Source organism: Equus caballus, chromosome 10 (genome assembly GCF_041296265.1).
Source record: "Equus caballus isolate H_3958 breed thoroughbred chromosome 10, TB-T2T, whole genome shotgun sequence".
Taxonomy (NCBI): domain Eukaryota; kingdom Metazoa; phylum Chordata; class Mammalia; order Perissodactyla; family Equidae; genus Equus; species Equus caballus.
This window is the reverse complement of record NC_091693.1, coordinates 37,499,174-37,526,050: the sequence shown is the minus strand read 5'-3', so window position 1 is coordinate 37,526,050 and position 26,877 is coordinate 37,499,174. Positions and strand designations below refer to the sequence as shown.

Genomic DNA, 26,877 nt, shown 5'->3' with positions numbered 1-26,877 from the left:
CTATAGTTTAAGGAAAATTACCTAATACTTTTCAGCCAGCGGTTTGCTACTGTGCGGCAATGACATGAGACATTTTATTGTATATTTTATTTAGTTCTTTTATCTTTATTAACCAAGAGTTACCTTTAATGATGCTGAATGTCTGACTATCCGGATACAGTTGTACCGTTTGAGTTCCAGTGTACATGCATGGCATTGAACCTTTGGGTTGTCTGAAGTAAACGAGAGCAGTTCGAATACAATTTTGAAGGAGCAGAGAACACATTGCTTTTTCTTATGCCAGTGCCCATAAATACTTTTCCAGTCTATCAGATATCCCAGATGTGGGACTGAATATCCCAGGAAGGGGAACTTTTCATGTGAAGTGAACACATCACAGATTGAATCTCTACCCCCTGAGCAATTCTATTCTATGACTGAAAACAGTATCTTTCACAGCTATATGAGCACACTCCAACACACACACAAACACATGCTCATTACTGGTCCATGCACAGGATTTATACTACTACTGGCTTGACAGGCTAGCATCTTCCTGAAACAGACATACGTTTTGCTCTGTGGCACAGATCTATTTAATCCAATCCAAACGAAAAAAAAAAAAATAAAGGTAGACGTGTTACATTGTATCAAGATTCTCTGCTTCATTCACATGATCTCTCCTGATTTCCTTACAACAAATAAACTCAGGATTTACCTTCTGTCCTCTCCTGTCTTTATGTGAAAAGGGGGTAACAGTGTCAAGGGAGGGAAAGAATTAATGTTATATTTTGTGGAGACAAAGGGCTTGGCTGGTTGGTTTCTGGAAGTATTTTTTTTCTCATTTAGTTATTCTAAATTTCTCTTGGCAACAAACCTGAGTGATAATTTCCACGTTAATCTTTAGCTAATGCCTCTTAAATGGAAGATATTAACAATTTATCATATTCATTCAAGAATTATCTAAGACATTCTGTGAGAGCTCCCAGTTCTCCTGGCACTTCTGTACCTGGTATGATTTTGAGCAAGAATGGGGCTCTGAGTCTTATACTGTTGATGATTATACAGCATATGCAGCATTGGTGCTGGAACCATCCATACCAGGCAGGAAACCGGAGATGGCGGAAACCTCTAGACTCTGCACTCCCCTGGAGCTCTGAGATCATCTAGTCTTGTGGTTCTCAACACTCCCTTTACATCAGAATCGCCTGAGTGCTTTAAATGTGCAGCTAGCAGGACTGTGCTCCAGAGTTCTGCCTGAGTGGATGCCCAAGTAGTGGTCTGTTTTGGAAGATTTTGTATGATTTTAATGTGTATCGAGAGTTGAGAACCAGTACAGTCTCATCATTTTAAAGAAGGCAGTACTAGCATGAGGGAAGAGAAGTCACTTGGCAGAAGTTACAAAGTCCTCTGAGTCCTAGTCGATTCCTTTTTCTATCACATGATCGTAATAACGAAGTAGCTGATGTTAGTGAGTACTTTCTACGTGTCAGACACTAACCAGCTCATGAGGCAGAAATCCATACGCACTACCGTTTACAGATATGAGGGCTGAGGGAATTGTCCAAGACCCTGCCAGAAGCAGGTGGCAGGTCTGGGATACGAGTCTGGGCAATTGGCCTCCTCAGCTTGTGCTCTTAATCACTTTGCTATTCTGGAGCCAACTCTGAGGATACAAGGCGTTGGATGGCAGCTGCCTCCCTGTTCCAGCATCTAGGGTCTTGTGGCAGCTGGCCTCGGTCCTCTGAGTTCCCACTAACAAGGTTTTCTGCTTGACCTGAGGTTGGGTTCTTGCCTTCTTCTCTGCTTTCCCAGTAGGTGGGCCAATTGGAGGCAACCCATGCTCTTAGAGACCTCTCCGGGGTGCTCCATTTTCCCCAGTGACTTACTTATGTTTTATCTTTCCTTTCCCTTGTGAACCAGTATAATATTTTCTGCCTTACTTTTGGGAACGTATTTTTTTTTACCTTTCCATGGAAATGCTACCCGCAAACTTTTCTCTTCTATTCAGATCCTGACTTTCCCCAAGCCCTATGAATTTGGCTCGGTTCACTGTTTGCCCTGGGATTCCCCTGCCTAGACTTTCATACCACCCTCTAACTTCTCGTGACATCAGCAACAACAGGAAGAGATTAATCACTTTGCTTCTCCTTTAGCAGCAGGTGCGTTGGAAACAAGGTGGTCTGTCCATGGAACTGACTGGCCGGCGGGGCAGTGTGCTCTGAAGACCTTTTAAAGTGTACATTTTTAGGTAGCATGTATAGAATTAATTTTCTGATTGATTCTGTAAATCGGAAATTCTACAGAGCAGGCTTTTTCAAACCTAGAGGAAAATCTATATGCATTGTCTGGTTAAATGAACTTTACTAAGATGAAAATCACCCATGGCAAATACTGTAGCACAGATTTTTTCCAAGAAATAGAAACTAAACAAAAAGTGAAAAATTATCATAATTATTCTACGATAAATATTTTCATGTAAAGTTAATGTGATAAATAGATTCAGGTATGACTTGGGACTGTTTTCAGAATCACGGTGCACAAAACAAGTGCTCAATAAGTGTTTGTTACATTGATTCCATTAAACGGCATGGAATTGAGGAAGTAAACATTACTAACCAGTTTCCACTGATTCAACTGAACATAATTTTTTTTTTGATAAACAGAGGAATAACAATCAGTGACCATGGGTGATTATTTCTCTGCTTTTCAGTATTCTTGAAAACCTAATGGTCACATATTGCTTTTATAACAATACAAATTAAAAATCAACAAACATTTTAAATGTTCATTAGAGTGTCAGAGAGCAACCAATGCATAACTAAATGAGTGGAAGCTGGACTGTGTAGCTATGATCAACAATGATATATACGAATCCCGAGTAACAGACTGCTACTCTTACTTTGAATATGGTGGTATGAGACACAACTGTTGACACAGGTCTAATTGCAAATATTTGCCACTCATCTTTTCACTCATGAGCCACAAAACTCATGAAAAAAAACACAACCAGGCTCTTATTGTGGTTTATTAGCTGAAAGTTCTCTCATCCTTGGAAATCTATTTTGGAGTTAGGGTTGCTCCACTCCCCTACAAGTGGTAAAGCAACAGCTGCCGTTTAATTAATGTTTCTGTTGACAGCTCCAGCTGATGAATACCACTGAAGGTCCCTATCGGCATCAATACCGTGCACAGTACCCCAAAGGGAAATATTGATTATAGTTGCTTAATTGCCTTATTTCACCATAGCTCTCTTCCTTGCATCACTTCCTCCAGATTCCAATGATGCTGTTATTTACATCACCATCCACATCTTCCAGGCAATAAAGTCCCAGTGGAACACATGTGTTCCTGGTGATGTATTGTGATGGAATCTCACCAAAACGAACATGTGAAACGCTGAGATCAACAGAGAAGAGGACAAGGGGGAAAACCAGATGAAAGTGACATGTGGTTTCTCAGAAAGTGAAGAATTTTGTCCTTTCAAGAGAGAGATTAGAGAAAAAAACAGATTTCTTGTTTTTCCACATAGTATTAGTGTATGTTTATAACCCTAAAACTTGATTTATATCTGCATTATATTATTTCAATTTCCGTTCCCTGACACTTTCATAGGAGTTGGACTTCAACACTATTATGACTACTATTGTGTGAGAATTTGAAAGGATTTGGGCCATGTGAAAGGGACTAATTGTAGAGTGAGTTCCACTCAGTCTGCTTATCTTGAAGAACATGCCTTGGGCTCAATCAGGCAAGGCTGATGCTGGCAGAGGGGCTGGGCTGGGCTGCACTGGGAGCAGGTGGAACACAGGATCCAGATGTTATGCATTAGATGACAGAGTGGTCCAAGTTAACAGCTGACATCGGAGGGTCTAATGTGATGTTATAGGGTGTCCCAGCAGGCGGTGGAGCATGGCCGTGTTGACACAGGCAGGGAGTCAGCTCTTGGTCAAGCCTACCAGCAGGAGCAGGGAGGAGAGCAGGGAGGGAGGGGTTAAGGACAGGATAGTTCTGGAGAAGGAGCAGTCCTAGAGACTGTGAGTGAGATCCCAAAATTGTAACGCAGTGTCAAAATGGCTAAGATGCTAAACCCAAGAGTACTGGGCTGGAGCTCTTTGTGTCCCTCCTGCTTCACGTTTAGTCTTCAGGGTCATCCATTCACTAAATATTTCTTAAGATTCACATGTGTCAGGCACTGAGTTAGGGATTGAGATGCAATGGTGAATAATATATTACCTCTATCCTATAACAAGGGTTCCAGGGAAGACCAATGGCAATTTCAGCGCATCCGACTAGCGAGTAAATGATACGGTGTGAGCACTTTCCTGGTTTTGGGTGGTCAGTGTTTGGTTCAGAAATCGTGGAGGAGATAAAGTGACTCTTGCTGTGGGAAAGGGGGACTTGAGAGGCTGAACGCGAGATAGGGCCTGACAAACAAGCTTTAAGGGAACGCAGCAGAAATGAATGTGATTGTAGGGCTCAAATATCTGATTTGTTGCAACAAGTCCACATAGCTTTACAAATGGTAGGAACCTTGTAAGTTGCACTCTTTCTGCTTACGTGATAATTTTAATGTTTTTAAGAATAATGTGATGAAGAGAATGCACTGTATACATATATTTTCATCATACTTAAACTTGTATTGGCCATAACTTGCCAGCCAAATATGCATCTTATGGCCTGGAAAATTCCTGACCCTCACCACCACTCCCCTTCTGAGTATTCTTTCAAAACAGTGACTACTCTAAAAGGGAGTGATGAATATTTTTATAAAATTACTTGCTTTAAGACTTTTACAGGCTTGTACACTTTGAAAAATACTTACATATATTCAATATTTCAAGTGCCTAACTGCTGCTGGAGCAAGAAACCTGTGTGAATTGCCAGAAAATTTTTAAAGTACAAGTTGGGAACATTGCCATACCACATATTTAAATGAATTTTGAAACTGCACTCATTATAACACTTTGGTAGTGGTGTCAGAATCAGTTCACATCAGATGAGGAGATCAAGGGAAAATAGTAGAAAGCCCAGCAAAATAGACACCTACATATAAGAATTTAGTGTTAGGAAGGACAGACACTTCAAAACAGAAGAGAAAATTTGGATTTTTCAATCAATGGGGTTGAAAAAACTGGAAAAAAATGAAATTAAATCTATACATTACACCTTATACCAAAACGCATTCTAGATGCCTCAGAAATTTAAGTGCACAAAAATGATAATGAAATACTCAAAAAAATATATATAGGTGAAGTCGGTAAGATCTCCCTAAGCAAGACAAGAAAGCAGTAAAAGAAAAGATTAAAATATTTGACTCCATACAAGCTGAAGGAAAACCTTTACACAGAAGAAAACCCACCTCATGAACAAAGTTAAAATGCAAACAGTAATCTAGACAGAAATGTTTGTGACAAAAATAATCAAGGACAAATATCCTTAATATAAAAAACTCTTTTAAGTGAGTAAAACAAAGAGACACAGCAAAAGAAAAATGGACAAATGACATAAGCAATTTGTAACAAATGTGAAAAACTAACTTCACTGATAATTAAAAGTTCAAATTAAAAGAAGACAGTATTATTTCAACTAACACATAGACAAAGACTCAAAAGAATCCAATTACCCAGGTTGCTGAGGGTGAGGAAATGGGCACCGTTGTTGGGAAATCAGCTAGGACAAGCTTCCCGAAAAGCAATTCGACAAAATGCGGTGAAAATCTTTATATTCAGAAGAAAAATAAGGCCATTTCCATTTTGAGAAATAGGAGAGTCAAAACATGTGATACTTTTGAGAATGAATTGTTTTCTCTTCCTCTTATTGTTCTCAAATATTGTCTATTGACTTCCAGAAGTTTGGCAGACCTAGAGCTCGTATTTTTTTTAAAAAAGCCCACATCGTTCTTCCTCAGTAGCCTGATAGGATTTCCTAGGAGACACTTGTTCCGTCAGAGTTGTTGAAAGAAGGCTGCATGGTCCATTCTGCCTAATCTTTGAAGTGCCGGGTACATCTTGATGGCAATGTATTTCCTGAGTGATGTTTTTATCAAAACATAAACTAATAACCCAAATGGACACAGCTCTGACTGGATCATGAGGGTGAGAGACCAGGGGGTAGGTAGATAAAATGGGCACTGGAGCATGGAACTCCTTGCCTTTGACTTCTCTTTATAAAACTGCTCATGCTCATGGGGCTTATAGAGTTAAACTGATCCTGGAAAGCGGTACTAAGGTTCAACTTTGGGGCAATCTGCTAAGTTCATGGACTATTCTGAAAAAAATTGTTTCACCATAACATAGATAGTGATAGGTGCTAAGAGATGATTGACTCCAGTCCCTTTTTATAAGAGATGAGGAACCTGAGACCCAGAAAGTTTGACTTTCTCAAGGTCACATAGCTTATGAATGCAGATATATGAGTTCACAGACAAGCCAGAGCATTGTGCTGCATACTTTTCTGGAATCCAGAACACTACTTGACTTGGGTTATTTCCCAATATACCTGTTGTATAAGAGCTGATGATCTCTCTGTCTCGTCATGCCCCTGGCACCTCCAGACGCTGGGCTTTTCAGAACACTGGCAACTCACTACTCATCAATTCTGTCTGTTATTCCAGGGGATGGAGGGAGGCTGGGTTTTGAGTTGTGCGTGGTGTGCGTGTGTCCTGTGAGGGGTCTTGGGAGGGTGGTGCATGGTGCGTATGATGCCCACCTACTTCTCACTGGTTTGAGAGCAGGGAAGTTTTGTGAATGGGCGGGGAGCAGTGAAGTGAGTGAAATCTCACCTAAGACCTTGTGTGCTAACACCTTGTGGTTTTTCCTGGGGAAGCCTTTTTTTTGGCGGAAGCCACTCCTGAAAGGTTAGCCAGCGTGAAGGTGGGCGCTAGGTATTTTAAACCAAGCTGGCATCTAGATCGTCTTTTGCTGTTAGTCCAGCAAAGAATGTGCTGGGGTGAGAAGTGGTGGTTTACCACTTTGTTTTCCTTCCAGGTGTCCTTTTTCATATACTGAGCACAAGCGAATGAGTGCCTTTTCCTCTCTCAAACCCACAGATAAAGAGGAATGAGCCCAAGCATTATATATAAATCTGTTAATTGAATGTAAGTGTGAATCATAGCACCACTGTGCTTTATTTCCAACTTCTATTTGGTGATTGCTAGGCCAAGTAATGTAACAGTGCAGTATTCAATGAGTCCATCACATTGTCCCCTTGTAGTCCTCTGTTCTTTAACAGCCAAGGCAAGGAGGATAGCCTCAGGTCCTTGCTTCATATTGTGCTGTGTCGTCTCCCTTACCTACTCATGCTGTGATGCCGGGAATTGTTTCCCCGTCTTCCCTTTCCATCTGGGTTCAGGCCTTGATATGTGCGTTTTGTCCCTTCCCTCCCATGAGGGCCTTCTCCGTCAGGCTTCTAATCCACTTTCCATGCTTTGCTGGGCTTATTCCTTATTCTCTCCTCTTTTCCTCCTTTTCTGAACCTTCTTTCTGTTATTTCTCTGCTTCAGCCAGTCGCAGAGCATCCTTCAACATTAATATACATGAAAGCTACACAGATCAAGACACTTTTATTAATGTTACAGAGAAAGTTGTTATTCACAAAGGATAATTTGTTACCAATAATTAATCTTCAACTTCAAGATTTATTATCAATTTCCAATCAAAACTGTTAACCCCAATCACTCTCTGAGAAATAGCCACCTTGGAGGAGCGACCTGCCATTTCTTCTAGATTGTTGTGCAACAGAGCAATTTGAAGTACAAATTACCATTCAATGTGGTCGTTAAACCATACGCTTGGAAAGAGGAAGACGGTCTGACTTGACTCTCTTCTCAGTTTTGAATATTTATTTTTCTACTCTGGAACTTGAGGCTTTAAGGGGGAATGGTGTCTATTACACTACGAGACTGGAAGGACGCGGTTTGAGTACAAGGATTGTAAAGGATGTTCAGTATACCAGGAAAAAGTCAGAATCTTGATTATGTAAAATCCTCAGCTGCATTCCAGAAACTTTTCATAACAGCTTTATTTAAAAGGAGAGTTATAAATGCAGACTTAAAATATGTATATGGAATGGATTGGACACCATTTTCTAGAATATTCTGGGAAGGATTCTATATAATGAAGTTGTGTAATGACTTTCATTTACCCGACTTAGTTTTCTCACGAATAGTGATTGATTGATTTGTTTACTTAGTTCACACCAAACTGAAGGTTGCACATCACTTCCTGTGGTGTGTGTGATCTACACTTAACCACAGAAGCAATTGTCTGTGTATTTTTCTACTTACGGCCCAATTAAGCTGAATGACAAATTAGAAACAACGACGCCAATAAGACCTGATCTATAAACTGTCATGTGAATATGACAATCATTAATAAATGAATATTAATTTTAATATAACTATTATATCTATTGGTTTCAGCAAGAAAATAAATGACAGAATAATAAGAATCATAGTTACTTTTATTGAGTGCTTCCAACATACCAGAAACTATGCTAGATGCTTTATATGCTTGATATAATAATAACAACTGTTTTTATTCCCATTTTAAAGGTATAATCATGCTATTTTTTGAATTCTTCCTTAAGACATGGTCTGACTTCTTGTCACCTAAAATTTTGGCTTATTTGAAACTCAGATATCTAGGTTTTAGAATACAGGGTGCAAGCCCATGAAATAACTTTTTCCCTCATGGATTTTCTACTACTTGATAGCTTTGATTTGCATACCGAATTCACTATAAAATAAAAAAAAATTACCCACAAAGATATTATCAAAGTCAAAAAAATAAACCATATATTCAAAGCCATTTTAACTTGTTAAACCTCAGAAAAGATTTTTGTTTCAATAATATATTAATATTATATATTATATGTAATATGTGTGATCTAATGTGTAGTAATATAACAATATATTGTTAACACGTGCTGGGTTGTCCTCTGTATAGAACTGTGGGATGGTGGGCGACGCCCAGCCACCATAAATACAACAAGGACTGTAAGCTGATGTGAGGAGAGGAATTGAGTGAGCTCTGAGCCATCCATTGTTTTACGCCTGATTCCCCTCATGACTGGTTCAGGTTATAAAATATAGTTTTCCCTGTGGAAAGCTAACTGCTGTTAGTGACATCAAATCTTCACCCTTTTCTATGACTTGTGTTGGCCAGCTCCCACTGTGTGTGATTTATAATTCAAATAACTTGATTTATACTTAAGATACATTTTAGGGGAAATTTTAAATTACACTCACTTTAAAATGGAGATCAATTAAATTTTGTCCGATATCTTCTTTAATGATAATGAGTGCAATAGTCTCATGGAAGGAGGAAGCCTTGTGCCTCCTCTGGGGAACCTAAAAACAGTTCACCCACTGCCCCCAGGTCAACTGCAGACCTCCTGCGGAAACGCTGCCTGGAAGAAAAAAGGAACTAGCATCTCAGTGGGACAAACAAGTTACAGGGAGAGATCTCACTTTTTTCCCTCTGCGCACACTGACTGTTCCTGAAGGCGTGAGACTGCTGGGTCTGGCATATGGCTAGTTATCATATGATAATCACCTGGAGTAGTGGCGATGGCATTAAACACAGAGTGGGTGTTTAACTGAAGACTTTTAATGAATTACAGCCACATGAGTGCAGCACTTCTGTTGTAGTGAAAAGTTGGAAACAAACATATATGTTTAATAACAGGGCATTATTAATCAAGAAAAGGTGGAATATGAGTTGCTCTCGGTACATCCACATAATGACAATCTCTGCAGACATCAAATATGAAAGAGTAAATGGCTATTTAATAAAATATTAAATAAAAATAAATACATTATAAAAAATATATACTTTAAGATTCTACTGAAAAAATTCGAAGACTATATTCCAAACATTAACAATGGTCATCTGTGTTTGGAAAGATAAATGTGTGATTTTAAACTTCTACAACAAGTATGCATCATATTTAATAAGAAAAAAAGTTGACGTTATTTTAAAATGACTTAATGGATTAGTTCACATGGCCAAATAAATAAGGAATATTCCATTTAAACTCAAAGTCTAATAAGCTATTCCCTGGAGGTCATAATGCCAACATTGTCTGTCTCTCTGTGTATGTTAGGAAGCTACTTTCTTCCCTAAAAGACTTCCGGGGTTACCCTAGAGATCTGGTAGGGGTTGTCTTATCTTGTCCCAAGTAAAACTATAATGTTTCTATATTTTTAAATAAAACAGTTCTTGGCTACCGTATGCATGGACATTTTGCTTTCCCCAAAATGCATTTGATTTGATTTTTTAAATTTGAAACAATCACAAACTTGCAGAAAGGTAGGAAGTATGGCACAAAGGCTTTTCCCTGAGCCCTTGGAGAGTTGGTTCCAATCTGATGTTCCTTCGTCCCCGGTTCTTTGGTGTGCATTTCCTGCAAACGAGGGTGTTCGCCGCCATAGCTAGGACACAAGCTTCAAGATTAGGAATTTTACATTCCTACATTACTATCATCTAATCCTCAGCAGCCGTCCAGATTTCCCAGCCATCCCAGCAACGCCCTGGGGCAAGACAATGTCCTGGGGCAAGAGAATTTATTTCCGAATCACATTGTGTTTAGTTGTGGCTCTTTCGTTTATTTAAGTCCGGAACATTCCTCTAGCCCTTCCTGGACACTGCGGAAGATTCCTGGACTCATGTGTTTGCAGCCTGTCGCATCATTTGCAGTCTGTCTGATGGCTCCTCATCATTAGACTTAGCTTACGTCCCTTTGGTAAGCATTTGTTTTTAATAACCGAAAATGTCTTCATAGAGACCAGAATTAAAATGTTATTGACACAGGAAGGCTGTAATCTAAAACTGGATTTCCATATGACTCCATCCTTTGTAACTGTAACATCATTTTTGATCTTAATCCAGCCTGCTTTGCTGCCTGATAGGAGGTCTCCCCAGTGACTGCCACGGTGCTCTAGCTCAGCGTTTCAACCTTAACACAACTGATGTTTGGTGCGGGATAATTATTTGTTGTGAGGGCCTGTCCTGCGCATTGTAGGATGTTTATCCTTACGCACCCTTGGCCCCTACCCGCCAGATACCAGTAGTATCTCCCACTCCAAGCTGTGACAACCAAAAGTGTCTTTCAACATTGCCAAATATCCCCTGAGGGGCGGAATCACCCCTGGCTGAGAACTCCTGGTTTAGGTCGTCTCTCCCGCTGGTCTGAACTCTCTTGGTGTTCAAATCCTCATGAGACAGAAAAAGAATAGTTTAGGCAATTTCTTTTCTTTCAACTGAGTTCTATCTTCCTTTAAATATAACCAGAATATTCTGTCACATTCTAACAATGTTATTTTCTTTAATACTAAATCTGCTCAGTTCTGAAGTGTTTCTCAGTGGTCCCCTGGCAGGACATGAGACTTGCGTGGCTTAAGGTGCTATTTTACTAGCAGGCACCAGTCTTGGTGAGCACCTTGAAAACAAACCAACTAACTTCTTTGGTGCTCGTAGCTCTTTAAATGTTGTTCATCTTTCTAAGTCTATTAAAAAAAGACAAAGACAAAAACAGACACCTCACATTTTCCTCCGTAATAAATGGGACTTTCTGATTCCCTGTTCTCTTCATTCCTTAAGGGCACTTACTGTTTGGTCTATACATCTGGCAAGGAATTATTTTCCATTCAGCACTTGATTTTATGCCTTCTTGTTTGTTTGCTCATTTCACTTTGTTGTTTTGTACTCCTATCTAACTGGGGCTCTTGAAGGGAGAGACGTACCTCTTCTGTGATCCCTACAACCTTGACATATGGCCGAACTCTGTACAATGGATGCTCAATAAATAGGGGATTCAATTCAACTGCTTATGCTGGAAGTGGCTAAAAACTGAGTATTTTAGAATATGACAGATTCCCACCAAGCTTACCTCTAGAAAGTGCAGAAAAGAAATTCACTAACATATACCAATTCTTCTAGCATTTTATATATTAGGCATTTGCCTTAATGTTGTCATGAAGCCAAAGGAAGTTCTATCCATTCTGTCAATAGAAAGGTAGGCTCATGGCATGTAGACGAGTGTCATATGGGCAATGCTCTGACTTGCACTGTCCTACGTTGAGGAGTGCTTTTTTCCTCTATAGTTTTTTCATTTTGTGAACAAAAATGTGGCCAAGTGCCCCTCAACAATTTCAGAATGAAGGGCTCCAGATATATGCCAACACTCCAAAGTTATCATAGCAATGAGCCAAATTTTTCTCTCGGTAAGTTTGATTAATTACAACATATTATGGTTTTTTCAAAAGCAGTTTTTACCTTTCATCAAGTTCAGGATACTCGTGTTTTATTTTTTGTTGACTGTAGAAATAATGAGACATTTCTACAAACTTTCACAAATATAGAGGTCATATAAGATTTAGTTGTTGTCATGGCCAGCTACTCAGAGGAGCACTAACGTATTTTTCCAAGAAAAAAATTTTATTTTGGGCTTAGTGAGAAAAAGACACTTTATTAAAACTAACTACAAACAGAGCAATTCTTCCAGTACCAAATTGGTAAACTTCTTAGTGGTGCCTGTAGTGTTTCAACAATAAATATTTTTTTGAGGTGAAAACCAAGATGTAAATGTAAAAATGTTTAATTATTCCAAATGTTCAGTAAATAAATCAAATGAAATTCTTCTTTAATAAGTAATGAAATTGTTACGAAAATGTCTTAAGAACACACTGTTGTTTTTAAAAAGATGAGACCAGCTCTGAGTGAGTACTGAATGAACTTAGAACAGCTATATTCTTCAAGATGGTATTTTTTTTACTTGCCCTGTAGCGTTGTGCGATCTTAAATACAAACCACTATTGTTACAAATATAGTGACTGCAGAAGTATATCTCAGGCAGGCGTGGGGCTTGGGTCTGTTGGCCAGTGCTGTACCTGGAAAACTGACCTTCCATTCACCTCAACATACAGCAAGCTCAGAAACATGCCAGAATTGTCACCCATCATACCTGTACACAGGTAGGTACTAATCTAAGACTCCAAAACATAAAGATTGGAAGAAACAGCACGTTGCCAAATTCAGTCTTTAGGCTGGACTTTTACTTTTCTTTTCTCGACAACTGTTCCAATATTTCTCTACCTTTCTAATTTAAGTTTATACTTCTAAGAAAAGGAAGTGATGGCAAGAGGGTATAAAACACCTCTAAAAATGGCAAATGGAAGCGTTTTAAATGACCCCAGTAGAGCTGGGCACCTTTAGAGGGGCCGGGGAGCAGGCGTCGGCCGCAGTCGCTGGGATGGCTTCCGGCGCCCGGCAGTGCAAGCAGTCTTCAAGCTCTTCCTGTGTTCTTGACTTACCTAAAGGGAGTGAAAGGACCATAAATCCTTTGCTTGTCCTTATTGAGATCTTTCCAAAATTAAATCACTTTCACATCTGGAACCCCTTGTGGTGATTAAAATTTCTCTGAGAAGCTGTTGTATTAAGGCAGGAAAAGCACGTATGATTCAATTTCTACCTATATCATATTTGGCTTTTGTTTATTATAAATGGAAATGGCTTTCAAGAGAGGCTCCATTATTTTCATTTAAATGTAATATAATGAACTCAGTGCTTCCATTTTAATTTTAAAAATAAATGTTTTACTTATTCCTTTTCCATTACTGATAAAGAAGTTTCTTTTTCTTAAAATTCCATTGAATATTTCATCATTTTCTTTTGGATTTTGCTTTCATTGTTCATTTATTTGATACATATTTCTAAGGACCTGCAATGTCAGTGTTTCATAAATAGGCATGTTGTGGGTAGCAAAGCAAATTCAGAAATAATGTTTCCTTGGGGATCTGCTATAAAGTTAAGCAACAAGAACACATGATTTTTCTCAAGTTTCCTCAGTTTGAAAGCAGCCAGGCCTGATTTCGCATCCAGACCATGCTGACTGAAAAGGGCTGTGCTCTCCTGTGCTCACGGTCTCCCTTAGAGTGTAGAACTTAATTAGAAAGGCAGGAAAATATTGAAAAGAAAGGTAAAAATATGGCTAAGGGACCCTGAGATTTGGAAATGTGCTGTATCTTTCAATCTCTACGGGGCTTGAGATGGGGTTTTTGGAACAAGTAAGATTTATGACATACTTCATATTACGTCTCTCTAACCGATGTATGTGTCGTGAAGATAATTTGATGCTTTTAGTTCTTTAAATATTTCTTCTTAAATAAATCCATTCAGTCCATTAACCATAGTTAATGTTTTCCCACTGGTTTGTACATGTCATAGCTAAAGACCAATGTAGACTAATGGGGGAGGAGAAAGAAAAATTAGTACATTCATGAATTATTCTCTGTTCTCACTTTAGACAAGTTAATTTTCCTTAAATTATCAGGTTCTGTCTTAATCATAGGGCATTTGTGGTTATCAAGAAATAAACGTTTATGTGTTTGGCCTTCACGGTTTTATATTTCATACTAAAAGCCAAATTCAATTTGTCTTGTAACACCCTGTCACCCAACAGTCAATGTGAGAATCAAAATTCTAAAAAATGGATAATTCTTAAATTACAGAATTTTTCTCCCAATGGATGTTGAACTAAGACTTCAGAAAGACTATTCTGTTAATTTAACATTCAAATGTTATAATGTTAGAAATTAAAGAGTACTTATGTCACAGCATTCTGGGTGGGAAATTCAAACGTCATCCAAAAAACAGCCGCAAAAAATCCAGCCCCATCCAAGATTTCCTTCCATTTTTTAAGAACAGAGGATAAAGTATACGGTGTGACATGCATTGATTCTCTAGTGCTGTGAAGGAAAGGAAGAAACAGCCTAGATTTCATGAAGTCTGTTGTTTCATTGACTTCACTAGTTTAAAGTAATTTATCTTCCACATTTATAACACATATAAAAAATAATTTTTACGTTAAAGACAACTTAAAATTACCTTAGTAATAGCTTCTCCTTATTAAAAAATTAGAACTTAACAGATCAAACTAAAGTACCCTTTGATTATTCCTCTCTCCAATGTCCCCATCTTAGTTTTCTCTCTAGAAATAGTCATTATTAACAATGTAATGTATATGCTTCCAGACTTTTCTCCATGGGGATAGAAAAGATATTTATGTGTGTACATATTTTAACTTAAAGGAGGTATCCATTATTTCGCTTAACAATATGGCTCAGACAATTTTTCATGTCACTGCATATAGGTCCACTTCACGTAGAAAATTCCAGCATGGTCTTCCTAAGAAAGAGTGCACAATCAGTTGTTCAGCCGTTCCTGTTTTTATGAGTATTTGCTTGGAATTTTTCACTGTTACAAATAACATTGCAATGAAGATCCTTGTACTTGCATCTTTGGGTTTAAGTGTCTCTCTAGGGTAGAAATTAACCATAGAACTTTGGGGTGATGGCTTATGCAAAAGGACCTTTTAAGTGGCTGTGTGTGAACATACTCATTGAATTTGCATTTTCTCCATTAAAGTGAGGTTGAGCACCAGTTTCCTTATTTCTTGACCATTTTCCTTATTTCTTCTGTGAATTACCAGTGTATATCCTTGGCCCATTTTTCAATTAGATCTTTCTTTTCTCTTTCTTTAAATACTTTTTAAATTCTAATCCTTTGTTATTGTTTATGTTGCTTGTCTTAACTTTTAAAGTGCTTTGGTTATTCAAGTCTTTTAAATTTTGATGTAGTCAAATCCATTATATTTTCTTTTATGACTTTTGCTTTTTTGTGTATTATTTCAGATAGCTTTCCTGACTCTAGGGTTATATGTATTTGATTACATTTTCTTCTAATAATTTCTTATCATTTAAAAAATTTAAGTCTTGATTACAATCTTGTGAGTGGTATAAGATAAAGATCTAACAGTTTTTTTCAATGGTTAGCTAGTCTTCTCATTGATTTGAAATACTCTACCATTTTTTCTCAATGGTTTGAAATTCTGCTTTTATCATGTTTCATATATATGGGTGTGATATATATCACACGCATATACACAAAGCATATTTATCCTTTTAATAAAAATATTAGGTTGATTCTATGATTATTCCCTATTTTACAGACCAAGAAACTGAGGCACAGAAATATCAAGTAACTTGCCCAATGACACATAGTCAGGAAGTGGTGGAACAAGAAATCAAACCCAGGGGTCTGGATTTAGAGTGTGATCCTAACGACTACGCTCTATAAAATTCGTATTTGTATGCAGATCTGCTTGTCGACTTTGTTTCTTTAAACTACCTGTGTCGTCTTCTTTTTGTTTTTTAAAGATTGGCACCTGAGCTAACAACTGTTGCCAATCTTCTTTTTTTTTTCTGCCTTTTCTCCCCAAATCCCTCAAGTACATAGTTGTATATTTTAGTTGTGGGTCCTTCTAGTTGTGGCATATGGGACGCCACCTCAACATGGCCTAATGAGCGGTGCCATGTCCGTGCCCAGGATCGGAACCGGCGAAACCCTAGGCCTCCAAAGCGGAGCATGCAAACTTAACCACTGGGCCACGGAGCCGGCCCCTACTTGTGTCTTCTTGCATTAATATCTCATAGTCCTAATTAACATAGAGTTATAATATGTTCAATATCTTTTAGGGCAGTTCCTTCTCTTTGTATTTCTTTTTTAAAAAACGACTTTAGTTACAATTGTTCATCCAATCATCCATGTAAATTTTAGAAATTCATAAAAATTGTATTTGTATTTTGAATACGATTGTATTGAAATTATATATTAATTTGAAAAAGAATTTAGATTTAAAAAATATTGAGGTTTTCATCTGTGCATGTGGTATATTTCTTCCCTTATTCAGGCCATCTTGTGTTTCCTTCAGTTAAATTTTGTAATTTTTTTCCATAGAAGCTTTCTTTATTTCTATTAATTTTATTCCTAAGGACTTTATAATTTAATTTCTGTTGCTATTGGAAGTATGATTTTTCCCCCAATTATATTTTAAAAACCAAAGATGCCAATGTATAAGAAAGTTGATTTTTATGTTGATTTTGCATCTTTCCATCTTACTGAACTCCCTGCTTAGTTATAGTAGTTTTTCATTTGATCATCTTTAATTTTCTAGGTAGATTATCATCTCCTCTGTAATTAATAGTAATTTATCTCTTACTTTCCAATATTCATGCCAATTAATATGGTTCCACTTGTTTAATTCCATTGGCTAGGACGTCCAGTCTAATAATGAATAGTAGCAGTGACATTCCTGTCTTGTTCCTGGTATTTTTTTTCTTCTTCTTCTCCCCAAAGCCCCCCAGTACATAGTTGTATATTTTAGTTGTGGGCCCTTCTAGTTGTGGCATGTTGGATGCCGCCTCAGCATGGCCTGATGAGTGGAGCCATGTCCGCGCCCAGGATCCGAACTGGCAAAACCCTAGGCCACTGAAGGGGAGCGCGCAAACTTAACCACTCAGCCACAGGGCTGACCCCTGTTCCTGGTCTCAAAGACAATGTTTCTAATAAGTATCATGTTCGCTGCATTTTGGGGGTAGATACCTTTTATCAAATTATGGAAGTTTTTTTATTCTTAGCTTTCACACATACACACAACCATATAAATATTTCCACAGTTGACTCTTTGGGGCATCATTGAAATGATTTTTTTTCTAAATCATATGACTTAAGTTAGTGAATTACATTGGTTGGTCACTATTAGAAAAATCTATCTTTGCATTCCTGGAATAAACTTTGCCTGATTATAATGCATTATTCTTTTAATAGATTGGTGAATTTACATTTTTAGTATTTTATTGAGCATTTTTGCATCCATGTTTGTGAGATTGGCTTATTGTTTACTTTCTCTATGCAGTCTTGTTTTGAATTTTTAGAAAGCTTATGACATATTCTTAAATGGCTCAGTAGCTTCTCACATTTATCTGTTTTTGTTTGTTTAAAATATGAATCTATTTTTTAAAGGGTTGGTAAGGTTGCCTACAACAAAAGGGTGTAGGGTTGTGTATACAATTTTATGGGCCTGGTAATTTTGGTGGGGGGGTTATATATTTGAGTACTGTTTCAAATTTTTTCTGCCTTTGTTGGATTGATTTAATTTTCTTCTACATTTTTTTCTGATGATGTAAAAATTATAAATAGTTTACTATGCAATTTTTGACACATGAAAGTAAGTATATTTTTTGTTAATATCCAGAGTCAGTCAGTGTCTCTATATTCATTGAACAAAACACAATCTCTGTGCTTCAATTTGACTTGCAGCATTCTCTTTCATTACCGTTCCCTCCCTTGTTGACATTATTTGAACTTTTACTTCTATGTTGTTATTTTTAAAATTATTATCATTGTTGTTTTAAAAAAATCAACACCTAACTAGGATTAGTAATGTAATTTAATAGATTTCTTTGTTCACCGTTGCTTCCATATTATTATAGTTATTTTATTTTGAATGGCATAATTATTTCAGAGTTACTGCAGATAGCAGACTTACTGGTTCCTTCGTGTTTCAGCATCATACTTGAATGATAGCTTGGTTGAGTGTGAAATTGAGAGTGTAACATTTTTTCCTTGCTCCTTTTATTTCATTCACATGTTGTTGAGGAAATTCTCTGTAGACCATTGCTTTTCTTTCCCAAAGATTTTAGGATGTTTTTCCTTTATTCTTGGTCTTCTGAAATGTTAATATAATATCTAGATATGGATTTCAAAAATTTATCTTACCAGCACTTGGTTAGTACTTAAATTGTAACTAATGTATATATTACCTTCCTTCATTACGCCTGATGTCTCTTTTAATAACTCCAGTTAGATGGGTAATTGATGTCCGGGTCTATTTTACATGCTTCCTAACTTTTATTTTCTACTTTGTCACTTTTATTGCATTTTGGAAGAATTGTTTGGGCTCAATATTCCAGTTCAGCAATTTGCCCATTCTGTTATTTGAACCACTTATTGAGTATTCTACTTCAATGATCAAAATTCTAATATTCACACTTTCTAACTGATCATTTTCTATGGATTTAATATACTCTCAAATATCTCTATGGATATGAATTATACTTATTCTAAAGTCCTATTCTGACTTCACTAATTTTCCCAGGTGTGAGTTCTTGACTCTTTTGAAACAAAGAGCTCTGTGTTATCTCTTTTTGATTGTATTGGCCTTCTTTCAATGCTTAGTGATTCCTGAGTGTGTTCTTGTAGCTGAGGCTCCTTGTTAGGCTGTCTGTTCTCTGTGTTCCTGCAGCTGCTTAGAGATGGGGCAGGATTTGCTGCTGGAACTTGTATTTCAGTTGGTTTTCAGGAGCATGTGGGAGGGATGGGGCTGCCACTGGGCAGGGTGCCTCAGAGGATAACTTCTGGTGGGTAAGGGGATGTCTCATTTTCCTTGGGTATCTCCAGCCATCCAGGGCATTCAAGATGCTTTGTTTCTTTGACCTAAGCTCCCATACCCATTGTTTCCAGCTGGAGGCATCAACTCCTGTTGCTGCTCTTTGGCTCAAAGTGTGGCTTAGGTTGGTAGCGGGATGTGCACAGTTCCTGCTGCTGTCCTCTGAGAGTCACACTGTTGTCCCCAGCTTCCCTCTTGTCTTTGGTATCCATTCCTAACATTTTTGGCAGCATTCTCCTATTCTTGTTTTGAGCTGTGGTTTTAAATCTTCATTCTAATCCCGTCTGCTTTCTGTCTTCCACTGTTTTCTCCAGATTTATGGTCCTCCAAAGGTTGATATTGTTTTCCAGTTACACAAATTTAAAAAAATCCTTTAAAAAATGTTAAGGGTTTGCAGTGGGAAAAGGAAGGTACAATTGATTTCTACTCTACCACCTTGAAATGGAAACCAGAGTGTAATCTTCAAAACCTTGGGAGGATCTTTTAAAAGTGAGTTTAACAGAACAGTTTTCAGGGCTGCTATTTATAGTTGTGTATATTGTTCACTGTATAAAGGCACCAGCTGAGGAGGTAGGTGAGAGCTGAAATTGAGCTCACTGTTTTTCACTACTCTGTGTATCTTGGCAGAGGAAAGTTTCAGCTGGGTGAGAGGTGCCCTTTTTCCCAATTTACATGATGGTGTCCTATGGGTCAGCAGTGGCTCCGGTCATTTGAGCTTTCAATTACATTATGTATGGTGATGGTTCCATGAGTGTATACTGACGTCAATCCTCATCAAATTATTCACTTGAAATATGCAAAGTTTGTTATACATCAATAAAACTAAAATAAAGTTTAAAAAGTAAGAGAAATTACCTTCTGCAAGTGAAGTAGGTTAAATGTGTTATTGGATTTAGAAGATAAATTCTGAAGGTTTCATATTTTATAAATTGGTTGATATAATATAAATGCTTTACCTTAGCTGACAAAATAACAGTAATTGTGAAAGAAGACATATTCATGAACCACAGAAAGGATAGTTAAGGAGAGGTGGTAACTAGCTGTTAATCATCTTTTATGAGGAAAAAAAGTAATATAGTGAACAACTTGCCTTGAGTATCATAGAGAAAGTCCTAGGTAGAGGCAGAGGGTCGAACTAGACCTATGCTGTCTGATAGAGTACCCACGGGCCACATGTGGCTATTTACATTTAAATTAATTAACATAAAATGAAATAAAAATTCAGCTATTCAGTTATGCTAGTTGTATTTCAAGGGCTCAATACTCGATTTGACTAGTGGCTTACATACCAGATGGGACAGATATAGACTGTTTTGCCCAAGGTGGAAAGCTTTGTTGGACAGATATAGACCGTTTCAGCCATGGCGGAAGCTCTACTGGACAGTATTGACCTAGATAATCTCTTAATTTAGGTCCTTTCCATGCCAATAGTTTCATCTATTGAATGTGCTCCCAGATTTTAATTGTCAGCTTATCAGATGGGAAAATGGAGTATGGATACAAATTGAGTACAGAATAGGTACTTAGTAACTGATAAATCTGTTGTATGAATGGATGCATGTATGAAGACCAGCAGTGAATTCCCCCTATTTGATAAAGTACTGCATTCATTCATCCATTCGTTAATTCAGGAAATATTTATCAAGTGCCTACTTGTGCAAGGTACTGCTTCATGTACTTGGGGTAGATGAGTAAACTAAACAGACAAAGATCACTTCCCCTGTGGATCTTATCTACCAGAGGTGGGGGGATATTATAAATAATAAGCATAATTTCTATGAGGATTATAATTTTAAAAATAGAATGGTCAGGGCACACTCACTGAGAAGGTGACATTTAAGTAAAGACTTGAAAGAGGTGGAGAGGAACCCATGTGAATATCTGGGCAAAGAGCATTCCAGGCAGAGAGCCTGGGCACAGGCAGAGCCAGGACACAGGCCTGAGTCAGGGGCAGGAGTGTCATGTTGGAAGAGTAGCAAGATGTGTGGCTGGAGTGGAACAAGCAAGGAGGGTAGTTCGAGAAGAGGTCTGAGAGGTAACAGATGGATAGATTAAGTAGGATCTTGTAGGCCATTGTAAGAATTTTGACTTTTACTCCAAGAGAGTTTGGAGCAGAGAAGGAACACGATCTGACTTAAACTTTAAAAGGCTCAGTCTAGCTTCTGTGTTAAGAAGACATTGTAGGGAGACAAAGACGGAAGCAAGAAGACCACTTGGAGCTGTTGCAATATCTGGGTGGAAGGTGATGGTGGCTAGGTCTATGGTGGTAGTGGTGAGAAGTGGTCAGATACTGATATATCTTGTAAGTGCAACCAGAAGATTTCTGGATGGGTTGGATGTGGATGGTGGAGAAAGAGTAATCAGGTGTAACTCCAAAGCTTTTAGCTTAGCAACTAGAAGAATGGAGCTGCTGTTAACAGAGATAAGGAAGGTTGAGGAGGAGCAGTTAAAGGGAAAGACCAGGGGGGCCGGCCCGGTGGTGCAGTGCTTAAGTTCACACGTTCTGCTTCTCGGCGGCCCAGGGTTCGCCAGTTCAGATCCCAGGTGCGGACATGGCACTGCTTGTCAAAAGCCATGCTGTGGCAGGCGTCCCACATATAAAGTAGAGGAAGATGGGCATGGATGTTAGCTCAGGGCCAGTTTTCCTCAGCAAAAAGAGGAGGATTGGCAGTAGTTAGCTCACGGCTCATCTTCCTCAAAAAATAAAAAAAAAAAAAGATTAAAAAATAAGAAAGAGAAGGGAAAGACCAGGAATTGGGTTTTGGACTTGTTGAATTTAGGATGTCTGTTAAAGAAGTCGAGTAGGCTGCTAGATATGCAAGTACAGATTTGGGAGAACTATTTGGGATGGAAATAGTGCTATTGATAGGTAAGCAAATATATTCTCTGTTAATGAACTGCAAGTTTTTGTACATCAGAAAGTGTGAATTGGCTGGCAAGTGAGATGGGATAAAAATGTCATCATTTTGTTCTTAACATGAGCTTTGAGAAGACCTGTCCCTAAATTTTGCTTTGCAAACATTCACAAAATGTTCAGGCCTTAAATTTTGGCTTTAAAAAAGGAAATGATTTCCTGCAGACATGGATGTTTAGTGTGCAAGGGTTTTCTGTGATTTTTGCAGAAAAGACTTTAGCATATTTTGTTAATATCAATGCCATGTTAGGACTTATGCTGGTATTTTTTTCACTCCCAGCCTCATAATATTTTTAGCAGTCAAACCCAAATTCCTGTACTTTAAATAAATTTATCACTGTAGCAAAAAAATTTCTTTTTAAGTCACAGAAAAGAAAATCTTGCTGTTAATTTAAAACAAGGAAATAATTAAACATAAGTATTAGAGCATCAGGCCTGGGTTCCGTAAAAACAAGTTAATCAGAGAGCAGGTGTCAAGATGGTGGCATAGGCTGACTCTGAACTCACTTCCTCCCATGAACACAACTAAGTTACATCTATTTTTGGAAAAATTACCCCTGAGAGAGAACTGAAAACTGTATAAAAAAGAACCCCTGCAACAAGGGACAGTCGTGACTGAGGCAAAAATTCCTGTCTGGAGAGAGAAAAGCCCCTTTGCAAGCTGCAGAGCTTCATGGCTGGCCAGCCAGGAGCAACCGTAAGGTATGCAGCCTTCCCTGGAGGAGTGGTCTTGAGCTGGGGAGTATTGCCGCTATAAAAATCCTTTGGACTCAGCACAGCTGAGATGAGTCTCGTAATATCTGGCTTTGCTGGCTATTAAATACAATGGGGATTACCTCTAGAAAACCTATTGGACATAAGCGAAAAAAGCCAGCTCTTAAAGGGCCTGTGCACAAATTCACCCATTTTGGGAAGAAACATAAAAACACCAGAGGGAAGGTGCACATTCCTTTGGTGAAAAGAGATTCATCTGATAGGCTATCAGTGCAACTTGGTGAGAGGTGAGACCTCTCCAGGGACTGAGACATTGGCAGCAGCCATTACTATGACCTAGTACAGGCGTGCTGACACAGACACTGGCAGAGGCCATTGGAGTTCTCCCCATAGCCTGTTAGCCCAGGGTCTGCCCCACCCACTAGCACATGGATTTAGTCCAGTTCAGCCAGGGCAGGCAGCCCACCTAGGGACTAGCCCCACCCAACAAGCCCACAGACAACATTTTGGCCTGAATAAACTAGGTTCCTGGATCCTTTGCAGGTACGTGAGTGGGTCCAACTCTGTGGTGTAAGGTATGCTTGAGGAGTGGGCAGAGAGTGTGGGTGTTGATGGAACCTGTGAGGGCCTCTGAAGTGGGGCAACTGGGTCTACTCCAGGGGGTCAGGAAGTGTGCATGGTCCAGGACTGTGTTGACAGTGGATGTGGCCCTGTGGGCCATGAGGTTATCAGTGGCAGAAGACCTGTGCTTCTCAAACAGCTACAGAGGGGATTGGCCCTGCCTTCAAAAGCCTGAGACAAATTGGGTACTCTCTTGCCTGGGGCCAGCCCCACTCAGCTGCAATCCTGAGGGAGCTGACAACAGCCTTGCAGGCCTGAGGCCTACAGCAATTGTAAGCCCCTGAGCCTCGTAGCCAGCCACACTGGGGGGCCTATTCACTTAACAGAAAAACTGCAACAGGAGTGTTCTATTAGACCTTGTAGGCAACTGTGCTGGGGCTCCCTAAACCTGACAAACTGACTGAAGGATCCATAGCAGCCACACACAGCTAAGCACTATAGCCAGATGGCCAGGGAGACAGCCTAGACTCCCTGGGCACCTGCAGCAAGAACAACCCTGCCACCACAACAGGACACACGTAGCCCACACAGGAGTCACATCTGGAACATGTGAACTGGTGTCAAGAGGGAAGCACACTGCTGGGCATCAAAAGATGTCTCCTACATAAGGCCATCTCTCCAAGATCAGGAGATGTAGCTGACCCACTTAACACCTAGATATAAGCACAGAGAAAGAGGAAAAATGAGGAGGTAAAGGAATATGTTCCAAGCAAGGGAACAGGACAAACAGTAAAAGAACTAAATGAAACAGAAATAAACAATCTACCTGACAAAAAGTTCAAGCAAAAAGTCATAAAGATGCTCACTGATTTTGGGAGAAGAATGGATGAACACAGTGAGAACATTAACAAAGAATTGGAAAACATAAAAAAAAAACACTCAGAAATGAAGAATACAATACTGGAAATGAAAAATTCACTAGAGGGACTCAATAGCAAAGTCTATGCTACAGAAGAATGGATCAGAAAGCTGGACGAAAGACTAGAGGAAATCACCTAAGCTGAACAGATAAAAGAAAAAACAATTAAATGGAATGAGGACAGCCTAAGTGAACTCTGGGACAACATCAAGTGCACTAACTTCGTATTATAGGTGTCCCAGAGGAGAAAAGGGAGAGACAAAGGGGCAGAGAATCTATTTGATGAAATAATACCTGAAAACTTTCCTAACCCAAGGAAGGAAACAGACATCCAAGTACAGAAAGCACAGAGAGAACCAAACAAGATAAACCCAAAGAGGCCCACACCAAGACACATTATAATTAAAATGTCCAAAATTTTGGGCTGGCCCTGTGGCTGAGTGGTTAAGTTCATGCGCTTTGCTTCGGCGGCCCAGGGTTTCATCAGTTTGGATCCTGCGCATGGACATGGCACTGCTCATTAGGCCATGTTGAGGCAGCGTCCCACATACCACAACTAGAAGGACCCACAACTAAAATAATATACAACTATGTACTTGGGGGATTTGGGGAGAAAAAGCAGCAGAAAAAAAAAGATTGGCAACAGTTGTTAGCTCAGGTGCCAATCTAAAAAAAAAATGTCCAAAATTAAAGGTAAAGAGAGAATCCTAAAAGCCACAAGAGAAAGGCAACAAGTAACATAGAAAGGAAACCCCATAAGGCTATCAGCTGACTTCTCAGCAGAAACCTCACAGGATAGAAGGGAGTGGCACCAGATATTTAAAGTGCTGGAAGGAAAAAACCTACAGCCAAAAATACTCTACCCAGCAAGGTTATCATTCAGAATGGAAGGAAAGATAGAGAGTTTCTCAGACAAGCAAAAATTAAAGGAGTTTATCACCAAGAAACCAGTTTTACAGGAAATGCCAAAGGGACTTATTCAAGCGGGAAAGAGAAGACCACAAATAGGAATAAGAAAATTATTTTTAAAAAAAGCAATAAAATCACTGGTAAAAGGAAAAATACAGTAAAGGTAGCAGATCAATGATTTATGAAGATAATATGAAGGTCAAAAACCAAAAGTACTAAAATTACCTATTTGAATGATAAAAGGGTAGTGGATACACGCACAAAAAATAAGAGGTTGGGTATGATATCAAAAACAAAATGTGGGAGGAGAGGAAGAAAAGAGTAGAGAGAGTAGAGCTTTTAGAAAGAGATCAAACTAAAGAGACCAACAACTCAATATAGATTGCTATATAGATGTAGATTATCATATATGAACTTCATGGTAATCACAAAGCAGAAACCCATAATAAATAAACAAATAATTAAGAGAAAGGAACAGAAACATAATACAAAAGAAAGCTATCAAATCACAAGGGAAGAGAGCAAGAGAAGAAGAAAGGAACAGAGAAGAACTACTAAAATGTCCAGAAAAAATGTAACAAAATGGGAATAAGTACATATGTATCAATAGCTAATTTAAATGTCAATGGACTAAATGCTCCAATGAAAAGGCATAGGGTGGCCAATTGGATAAAAAAAACAAGGCCCATATATATGCTGCATGCAAGAGACACACATCAGACCTAAAGACACTCACAAATTGAAAGTGAAGGGATAGAAAAAGATACTCCATGCAAATGGCAAGGAAAAGAAAGCTAGGGTAGCAACACATATTAGACAAAATAGACTTTAAAAGAAAAACTTCAATAAGAGGCAAAGAAGGGCACAACATAATAATAAAGGGGAACAATCCAGCATGAGGATATAATACTTGTAAATATCTATGCACCCAACATAGGAGCACCAAAATATATAAAGCAATTATTAACAGACATGAAAGGAGAAATAGACAGTAACACAATAATAGTAGGGGACTTTAATACTCCTCTTACACCAATGGATAGATCTCCAAACAGAAGATCAATAAGGAAACATTGGCCTTAAATGACACATTAGACCAGATTGACTTAGTAGATATATAAGGAATATTCCATCCAAAAACCACAGAAGACACATTCTTTTCAAATGCACATGGAACATTCTCCAGGATTGATCACATAGGAGGCCACAAAACAAGTCTCAATAAATTTCCAAAGATTGAAATAATACCAAGCATCTTTTCTGACCACAAAGGTATGAAACTAGAAATCAACTACAGGGAGAAAACCAGAAAAGCCACAAAAATGTGGAGATTAAACAAAACGCTACTGAACAATGATTGAGTCAATGAAGAAATCAAAGGAGAAATAAAAAAATACCTAGAGACAAATGAAATTAAAATATGGCATGCCAAAATCTATGGGATACAGCAAAAGCAGTTCTAAGAGGGAAGTTTATAGCAATGTGGGCCTACCTCAACAAACAAGAAAAATCCCAAATAAACAATCTAACAGTGTACCTAAAGGAACTGGAAAAAGAAGATCAAACAAAGCCCAAAATCAGTAGAAGGAAG

General features: G+C 38.5%; 1 protein-coding gene and 1 long non-coding RNA gene across 10 annotated transcripts in view; one reads left to right on the top strand and one right to left on the bottom strand.

Moving 5' to 3' along the window:
- FILIP1 (filamin A interacting protein 1) overlaps positions 1 to 26,877 on the top strand; it is a 222,941-nt gene that overhangs the window by 36,099 nt on the left and 159,965 nt on the right. The gene's annotated exons all lie outside the window — the stretch shown is intronic.
- Positions 13,015 to 26,877, bottom strand: part of LOC138915985 (uncharacterized) — a 37,671-nt gene continuing 23,808 nt past the window's right edge. The window contains exon 3 of the long non-coding RNA XR_011422553.1: positions 13,015 to 13,294. This is a non-coding gene — a long non-coding RNA (uncharacterized lncRNA). The remainder of the gene's footprint in view (positions 13,295 to 26,877) is intronic.